Below are 9,363 nucleotides of genomic sequence, written 5' to 3' on the forward strand. Positions count from 1 at the left end.
CAGTCAAAACTAGAGGCTCTGACGGCCAGGGTCACCGAGGCAGAGGAACGCGTTAGCGAATTGGAGGATGGGTTAGTAGAAGAAAAAACGAAAATAGAAGCTGGTCTTAAAAAAATCCACGCCCACGAATGTAGATTACGGGAGATTACTGACTCTATGAAACGATCCAATGTCAGAATCATCGGCATCCCTGAAGGGGTGGAGAAAAACAGAGGTCTAGAAGAGATATTTGAACAAATTGTAGCTGAAAACTTCCCTAATCTAGCAAGGGAAACAAGCATTCGTGTCCAAGAGGCAGAGAGGACCCCATCCAAGCTCAACCAGGACAAACCTACGCCACGGCATGTCATAGTGCAATTCGCAAATATTAGATCCAAGGATACAGTATTGAAAGCGGCCAGGGCAAAGAAATTTCTCACGTACCAAGGCAAAGGTATCAGGATTACGTCAGACCTGTCTACAGAGACCTGGAATGAGAGAAAGGCTTGGGGGGGCATTTTTAAAGCTCTTTCAGAGAAAAACATGCAGCCAAGGATCCTTTATCCAGCAAAGCTGTCATTCAGAATTGATGGAGAAATAAAGACGTTCCAAAATCGCCAATCATTAACCAATTTCGTAACCACGAAACCAGCCCTACAGGAGATATTAAGGGGGGCTCTATAAAGGTAAAAAGGCCCCAAGAGTGATACAGAGCAGCAAGTCACAACCGATACAAAGACTTTAAAGAGAAATGGCATCATTAAAATCATATCTGTCAATAATCTCTATCAATCTAAATGGCTTAAACTCTCCCATAAAACGCCACAGGGTTGCAGATTGGATAAAAAGACATGACCCATCCATTTGCTGTCTACAAGAGACTCATTTTGAACCCAAAGATGCATTCAGACTTAGAGTAAGGGGATGGAGTACCATCTTCCACGCAAATGGACCTCAAAAGAAAGCTGGAGTAGCAATTCTCATATCAGATAGACTGGATTTTAAACTAGAGGCCATAGAGAGAGATACAGAAGGGCACTATATTATTCTTAAAGGAAGTATTCAACAAGTGGATATGACAATTATTAATATATATGCCCCCAACAGGGGAGCAGCAAGATACACAAGCCAACTCTTAACCAAAATAAAGAGACATATAGATAAGAACACAGTAATAGTAGGGGACCTCAACACCCCACTATCAGAAATAGACAGAACACCCTGGCAAAAACTAAGCAAAGAATCAAAGGCTTTGAATGCCATACTCGACGAGTTGGACCTCATAGATATATATAGAACACTACACCCCAGAACCAAAGAATACTCATTCTATTCAAATGCCCATGGAACATTCTCAAGAATAGATCATGCTCTGGGACACAAAACAGGTCTCAGCCAATACCAAAAGATTGAAATTATCCCCTGCATATTCTCAGACCACAACGCTCTGAAATTGGAACTCAACCACAAGGAAAAACCTGGAAGAAACTCAAACACTTGGAGGCTAAGAACCATCCTGCTCAAGAATGACTCGATAAACCAGGAAATCAAAAAACAAATTAAACAATTTATGGAGACCAACGAGAATGAATACACAACGGTCCAAAACCTATGGGATACTGCAAAGGCAGTCCTAAGGGGGAAATACATAGCCATCCAAGCCTCACTCAAAAGAATAGAAAAATCTAAAATGCAGTTTCTATATTCTCACCTCAAGAAACTGGAACAGCAACAGAGGGACAGGCCTAACCCACTGACAAGGAAGGAGTTGACCAAGATTAGAGCAGAAATCAATGAATTAGAGACCAGAACCACAGTAGAGCAGATCAACAGGACTAGAAGCTGGTTCTTTGAGAGAATCCATAAAATTGATAGACCACTGGCAAAACTTGTCCAAAAACAAAGAGAAAGGACTGAGATTATTAAAATTATGACTGAAAAGGGAGAGGTCACGACCAGCACCATTGAAATTGCAAGGATTATTAGAAACTTTTATCAACAGCTATATGCCAAAAAACTAAACAATCTGGAAGAGATGGAGGCCTTCCTGGAAACCTATAAACTACCAAGACTGAAACAGGAAGAAATAGATTTCTTAAATAGGCCAATTAACTATGAAGAAATTGAGTCAGTGATAAACAACCTTCCAAATAATAAAACTCCAGGCCCAGACGGTTTTCCTGGGGAATTCTACCAAACATTCAAAGAAGAAATAATACCTATTCTCCTAAAGCTATTTCAAAAAATAGAAACAGAAGGAAAGCTACCAAACTCATTCTATGAGGCTAATATTACCTTGATCCCCAAACCAGGCAAAGACCCCCTCAAAAAGGAGAATTACAGACCGATTTCTCTAATGAATATGGATGCCAAAATCCTCAACAAGATCCTAGCTAATAGGATCCAACAGTACATTAAAAGGATTATCCATCACGACCAAGTGGGATTCATCCATGGGATGCAAGGGTGGTTCAACATTTGCGAATCTATCAGTGTGATAGATTATATCAACAAGAAAAGAGTCGAGAATCATATGATCCTCTCAATAGATGCAGAAAAAGCATTTGACAAAATACAGCATCCTTTCCTAATTAAAACACTTCAGAGTGTAGGGATAGAGGGTACATTCCTCAATCTCATAAAAACCGTCTATGAAAAGCCTACAGCAAATATCATTCTCAATTGGGAAAAGCTGGAAGCCTTTCCCTTAAGATCAGGAACACGACAAGGATGCCCACTCTTGCCATCATTATTCAACGTGGTACTAAAAGTCCTTACAACAGCAATCAGACAAAAAGGGATAAAAGGTATCCAATTCAGCAAAGAAGTCAATCTGTCTCTCTTCGCAGATGACATGATACTCTATATGGAAAACCCAAAAGAATCCACCCCCAAACTACTAGAAGTTATAGAGCAATTCAGTAATGTGGCAGGATACAAAATCAATGTTCAGAAATCAGTTGCATTTGTATACATGAACAATGAGACTGAAGAAAGAGAAATTAGGGAATCCATTCCATTTACAATAGCACCAAAAATCACGTTATCTCGGAATTGATTTGAATTCTTTGATTTGAATCAAACCTAACCAGAGACGTAAAGGATCTATATTCTAGAAACTACAAATCACTCTTGAAAGACATTGAAGAAGACACAAAAAGATGGAAAGATATTCCATGCTCATGGATCAGAAGAACTAACATAGTTAAAATGTCCATGCTACCCAGAGCAATCTATACTTTCAATGCTATCCTGATCAAAATACCAATGACATTTTTCAAAGAACTGGAACAAACAGCACTTAAATTTGTGGGGAACCAGAAAAGGCCCCGAATCGTCAAGGAATTGTTGAAAAGGAAAAACAAAGCTGGGGGCATAACATTGCTGGATTTCAAGCTATACTACAAAGCTGTGATCACAAAGACAGCATGGTACTGTCACAAAAACAGACACGTAGACCAATGAAACAGAATAGAGAACCCAGAGATGGACCCTCAGCTCTTTGGGCAACTAATCTTTGATAAAGCAGGAAAAAACATCCGGTGGAAAAAAGAGAGTCTCTTCAATAAACGGTGCTGGGAAAATTGGACAGCTACATGCAAAAGAATGAAACTTGACCACTCTCTCACACCATACACAAAGATAACTCCAAATGGATGAAAGACCTCGATGTGAGACAGGAATCCATCAAAATTCTAGAGGAGAACATAGGCAGCAACCTCTACAACATTGGCCACAGCAACTTTTGTCATGACACATCTCCAAAGGCAAGAGAAAGAAAAGAAAAAATGAACTTGTGACACTTCATAAAGATAAAAAGCTTCTGCACAGCCAAGGAAATGGTCAAAAAGACTAAGAGGCAGCCCATGGAATGGGCGAATATATTTGCAAATGACACTACAGATAAAAGACTGGTATCAATATCTACAAAGAATTTCTCAAACTCAATACACAAGAAACAAATAAACAAATCATAAAATGGGAAGAAGATATGAACACACACTTTTCCGATGAAGACATACAAATGGTTAACAGACACGTGAAAAAATGTTCAAAATCATTAGCCATCAAGGAAATTCAAATCAAAACCACACTGAGATACCACCTTACGCCAGTTAGAATGGGGAAAATTGACAAGGCAGAAAAACAATTGTTGGAGAGGATGTGGAGAAAGGGGATCCCTTCTATATTGTTGATGGGAATGCAAGTTGGTACAGCCACTCTCTGGAAAACAGTGTGGATGTCCCTTAAAAAGTTAAAAATTGAGCTACCCTATGACCCAGCCATTGCACTACTGGGTATTTACCCCAAAGATACAGACATAGTGAAGAGAAGGGCCATATGCACCCCAATGTTCATAGCAGCACTGTCTACAATAGCTAAATTGTGGAAGGAGCCGAGATGCCCTTCAACAGATGACTGGATTAAGAAGACGTGGTTCATATATGCAATGGAATATTACTCACCTATCAAAAAGAATGATTTCTCAACATTTGCTGCAACATGGATGGCACTGGAGGAGATAATGCTAAGTGAAATAAGTCAAGCAGAGAAAGACAATTATCATAAGGTTTCACTCATTTATGGAACATAAGAATTAGGAAGATCGGTAGGAGAAAAAAGAGATAAAGGAAGAGGTGGGTAATCAGAAGGCGGAATGAAGCATGAGAGACTATGGCCTCTGGGAAACAAACTGAAGGCTTCAGAGGGGAGGGGTTGGGGATGGGATAGGCTGGTGATGGGTAGTAAGGAGGGCACGTATTGCATGGTGCACTGGGTGTTATACGCAACTAATGAAATTTGGAACTTTACATCAAAAACTAGGAATGTACTGTATGGTGACTAACATAATATAATAAAAATATTATTAATAATAAAAATAAAAAACCATGCTTTTTGGTCTTTTAAATTAATATTTAATATATTAGATGATATTTTGGCATTATGTAACTATCCGGTTATACAGCTACATTTCACACGATGCGTTTAGCTCTTTTTAATAATCCTTAACTGAATCATTTATTATATTGAGGGGTTACAAGAGGATGATTTTTCTAAATCTCTAATTTCTTCTATGTTTATTAGCCAGCATTCTTTTATAAATAAGGCTGTTCTTCCTCTCTACTTCCCACCTTTTCCTTCCTTTCTTTTCTTTCCTTTTCTTTTTTCCTTCTATTTAAAGAGACAGACCAAAATTTTTATTGGATCAAATATATGTGTAAACTTTCCATAGAAACTGGGTGAGATATAGAATTATTGAAGATAATGTGTGAATTTTCAAAAAAGAAGTCTAGATTTCCTATTTAAAATGACAATCTTAGTTCAAATAGTACATTTCCCTCACTTTAAAATTCTTTATTGGGGGCTCCTGGGTGACTCAGTTGGTTAAAGATCTGACTCTCCATTTTGACTCAGGTCGTGATCTCACAGTCATGATCTTATGGTCATGGGATCAAGCCGCTGTCATGCTCAGTGTGATCTGCTTCAGATTCTCTCTCCCTCTGCCCCTCCCCCACTCACTCTTTTTTTTCTCTCTCTCTCTAAAATAAATAAAATAAAATCTTTTAAAAAATTATTTTTCTCCTCTACCTTTTCTAATAGCTATACACTGTTTTTTAAAATTCATTGCATCTAATCAATTATCACAGTTATTTTTATTGATGATCAAATGGTCCTGAATAGCCAATTTAATTGGAGCTCATTCAAGCTTGTTCCTTTGCACATGTGATCTGTGTGGTTGATAGCCACTAGAATGTCTCCCAGTGATCCCTGCTTCCTCAATTCATGCCCTTATATAATCCTTTCCCTTGAATGTGTGTTGGACAGAGTGATTCACTTCTAACAGACAGGAGAGGGTAAAAGTGATGGTATGTCATGTCTGAAATTAGGTTATGAAAAGCCCGTGGTTTCTGTCTTGCTATTCATCTCTTTCGTTCTTATTTGCTTAGGCTAATGGAAGCCAGACACAAATGCTGCCAGCTTTCCTATGAGGAAGCTCACATGGCTAGAAATTGAGAATGCCTTCTGATCAACAGCCAGCAAAAAACTTAAGCTTTCAGTATAACAGGCAATGAGAAAACACTCATTGTCAATTGTCAATGGCTGCATGAATGAGTTTAAAGGTATATCTTCTCTCACATAAGCCTGGAAGGACTGCAGCCTGACTGACAACTTCATTGCAGCGTTTTGAGAGACCCTAAGCTAGAAGACCCAACTAAGCTGTCCTCATATTTTAGAATCACAGAACTGTGAGATAATAAATATTTATTGTTTTTAGGCCCTAAGTTTGGGAGTAATTTATTTTATAATGATGGATAACTAATACAACCTCACTAGTCTTTGAGCACTTTTCTTTCTTTCTAGTGCAACATGATTTCTTAGATTAACTTTGTATTTTTCCCAGCTTATTGCTGCAAGAAGAATTTCTCCAAATTTCTCTGTTTTCTTTCAGTGGAGAATGGTGTTTAGAATACAAGATCTGGTCATAAAATGTGCTCATTGTTTTAGAGATGTCATTGTTTCTACATCCATCCAGTGAACAGAGTTAGAAAACACATATAAAAAATCTTGAGCTCATACTAATATTACCAATTCTCATTTAATATTGCATGGCTCTTCTTTGCCATCTTCAATTACGTATTTTATCTCTTTCCTCTTATAGTAAAGATCTATCTTTCCTAACAGTAGAGGGTTAACATTACAAGGAAGTGGAGTAGGGATTGTCACAGTTTAGTGGTGACAGTAAATTCTCTGGCTTTCTGGAATATCTTCCTTTTATAGTGTCTTCATTTCCACCAGATGAGATTTATTTGTTTGATTCTTGAGGGCTTTCCGAATGTTTAGTTTTCTTATCAAAAATTTTTAGAATTATTTTCCAACTTAGAAAAATGATCCAGAAAGAAGAGAATTTAAAAATTGGGAAGAAATACCAAAAATATAAGTAAATAACTTTGTGGTGAACTTGTGTTTTTGTTTTTCTAATTATTATTTGTTTAATAGAAAGCATGTTGTGCTTTAATTGTGCTGTTTACTGTTTAAGGCACCAGAGTCTCAAAAGCTTCTATTTCTGGTTAGAAGAATTTATATTCCGGGGAGGAAGTCATATAAATGCATCAATATAGTTAATATAATTAAGTGATAACAGAGGTACAGAGCACTTTCTCATGTTAAATGTTGACATATTATTTTAGTAGTAGAAAAATATAATAATTTGTTTTAAAGGAGCAAAGGATATATCAAAGGGAAATGATTCCTTTTTAAAAAATTTTTTATTATGTTATGTCACCGTACAGTATATCATTAGTTTTTGATGTAGTGTTTCATGATTCATTGTTTGCATATAACACCCAGTGCTCCATTCAATATGTGCCCTCCTTAAAACCCATCACCAGCGTTTCCCAATCCCCCACCCCCCCTCCCCTCTGAAACCCTCAGTTTGTTTCCCAGAGTCCATAGTCTGTCATGGTTCATTCCCCCTTCTGTTTACCCCTCCTTCATTCTTCCCTTGAATTGGGAAAAATATCAGAGGCAAAACTAGTTAAGTTCACAATTTTCATTAAACTTTGATGAATTTAACAAGAGGGTTTCTCAAATAATGTTTTCCTTTTTAACCTCCCTGCTTCAAATATAACTACAGATCTTCCTGACATATAGTGGGGTTATGTCTTGATAAACCCATTGAAGTTGAAAATACCATGACCTGAAAATGCATGTGATACACTTAATCTACTAAACATTCCAGTTGAGCCTAGACTACGTTAAACATGCTCAGGATACTTATATTTGCCTACAGTTGGACAAAATCATCTAACACAAAGCCTGTTTAATAATAAAGTGTTGAATATCTCATGTAATTTATTGGATACTATGCTGAAAGTGAAAAGCAGAATGGTTGTATGAGTGCAGAATGATTTTAAGTGTATCAGTTGTTTGCCCTCACGATCATGTGGCTGATTGGGAGCTCTGGCTTGCTGTTTCTGCTTAGCATCACTTGAAAAGTATCGTATTTTGTGTCATTAGCTTGGGAAAAGATCAAAATTCAAGATTCAAAGTATGGTTTCTACTGTATGCATATAGCTTTCATACCATCCCAGAGTTAGAAAATTATAAGTCAAACCATTTTAAGTGGAGACTGTCTGTAGATTTTTATTCTGCATTTTGGTCAATAGTAGCATGCATATTTATAGTCAACTGTCATGTGGTTAATTAAAAAGTATGAAAATAAATATTGAACAATTGCTAAGGTGATTAAGGCTATATTTATCTTTCTAAAAATATTATTGTTATTTTAAATTTTGCATCTCTAGCTAAATTCTCAGATAAAACCTTTAAGAAATCTGTACAAGTGTAACTCATGCTCATGCTCCCAAGAGCCCGAGCCAGGGTGCTAGCGCAGTGATCTGTCCAGTGTGAGCCATAGAAACCCTCGGAGAGAGGGGAGAGAGGGCAAGAGTGGGTGGAAAGACCCAAAAGGAAGGCAACTCAAGTGGCATTTACATTTTTTTTTAAGATTTTATTTATTTATTTGACAGAGAGAGAGAGAGCCAGCGAGAGAGGGAACACAAGCAGGGGGAGTGGGAGAGGAAGAAGCAGGCTCATAGCGGAAGAGCCTGATGTGGGGCTCGATCCCACAACGCCGGGATCACGCCCTGAGCCGAAGGCAGACGCTTAACCGCTGTGCCACCCAGGCGCCCCAGTATTTACATTTTTATCTTTTGTTGTCTTTGGTAATTTTGTTTAAGCTTATCTGTATTGTCTTTCTTTTATTTATTTTGTCATTTATATTGATCAAACTGATGAGAATCCTGATAGAGGCAGAAAATATGCTACAAAATGACTTTGGTAGGAAATAAATCAAGGCTGACATTTTAAACCTACTTGTTAATAAACATAAAACTGCAAAACTTTCATTAGTATCAGAGAAAATTAATTCTAGTTAAGTGCAGTGTATTTACGAATGATAGCCATCTCACTTTATGAAGTTCGTGCTGGGCCAATGGCATAGTCATTGGAACGATGCATGTTATTCTAGTTTCAGAGAAGTTATTTCTGATTTTCAAAACTAAAACAAAAGTCAGAAATTGCTATCTACAAGTAACCCTAGGCACTACAGATACAGAGAACAAGACAAGACAAAACCCCTGCTTTCAAGCCATTCTCAGCTTAAGCCCATTTGAGTCATTACCGTGGACACAGACATTTGTATTAGGGGTGTTTCATTGAGCAGTGTCAACCAATGAGGGCCACTGGAAAATACCCACTTAGGAGAAAACCATGTGGACTATTTTAGCTCTTCTGTTCTTTGTAACACTTGAAACAAAATGAATGTATGTACTTACTATTTTGTCATTGTGTGATAGATAACAGTGAAGGAAATGCCATGAG

Source organism: Ailuropoda melanoleuca, chromosome 11, assembly GCF_002007445.2.
Source record: "Ailuropoda melanoleuca isolate Jingjing chromosome 11, ASM200744v2, whole genome shotgun sequence".
NCBI lineage: Eukaryota > Metazoa > Chordata > Mammalia > Carnivora > Ursidae > Ailuropoda > Ailuropoda melanoleuca.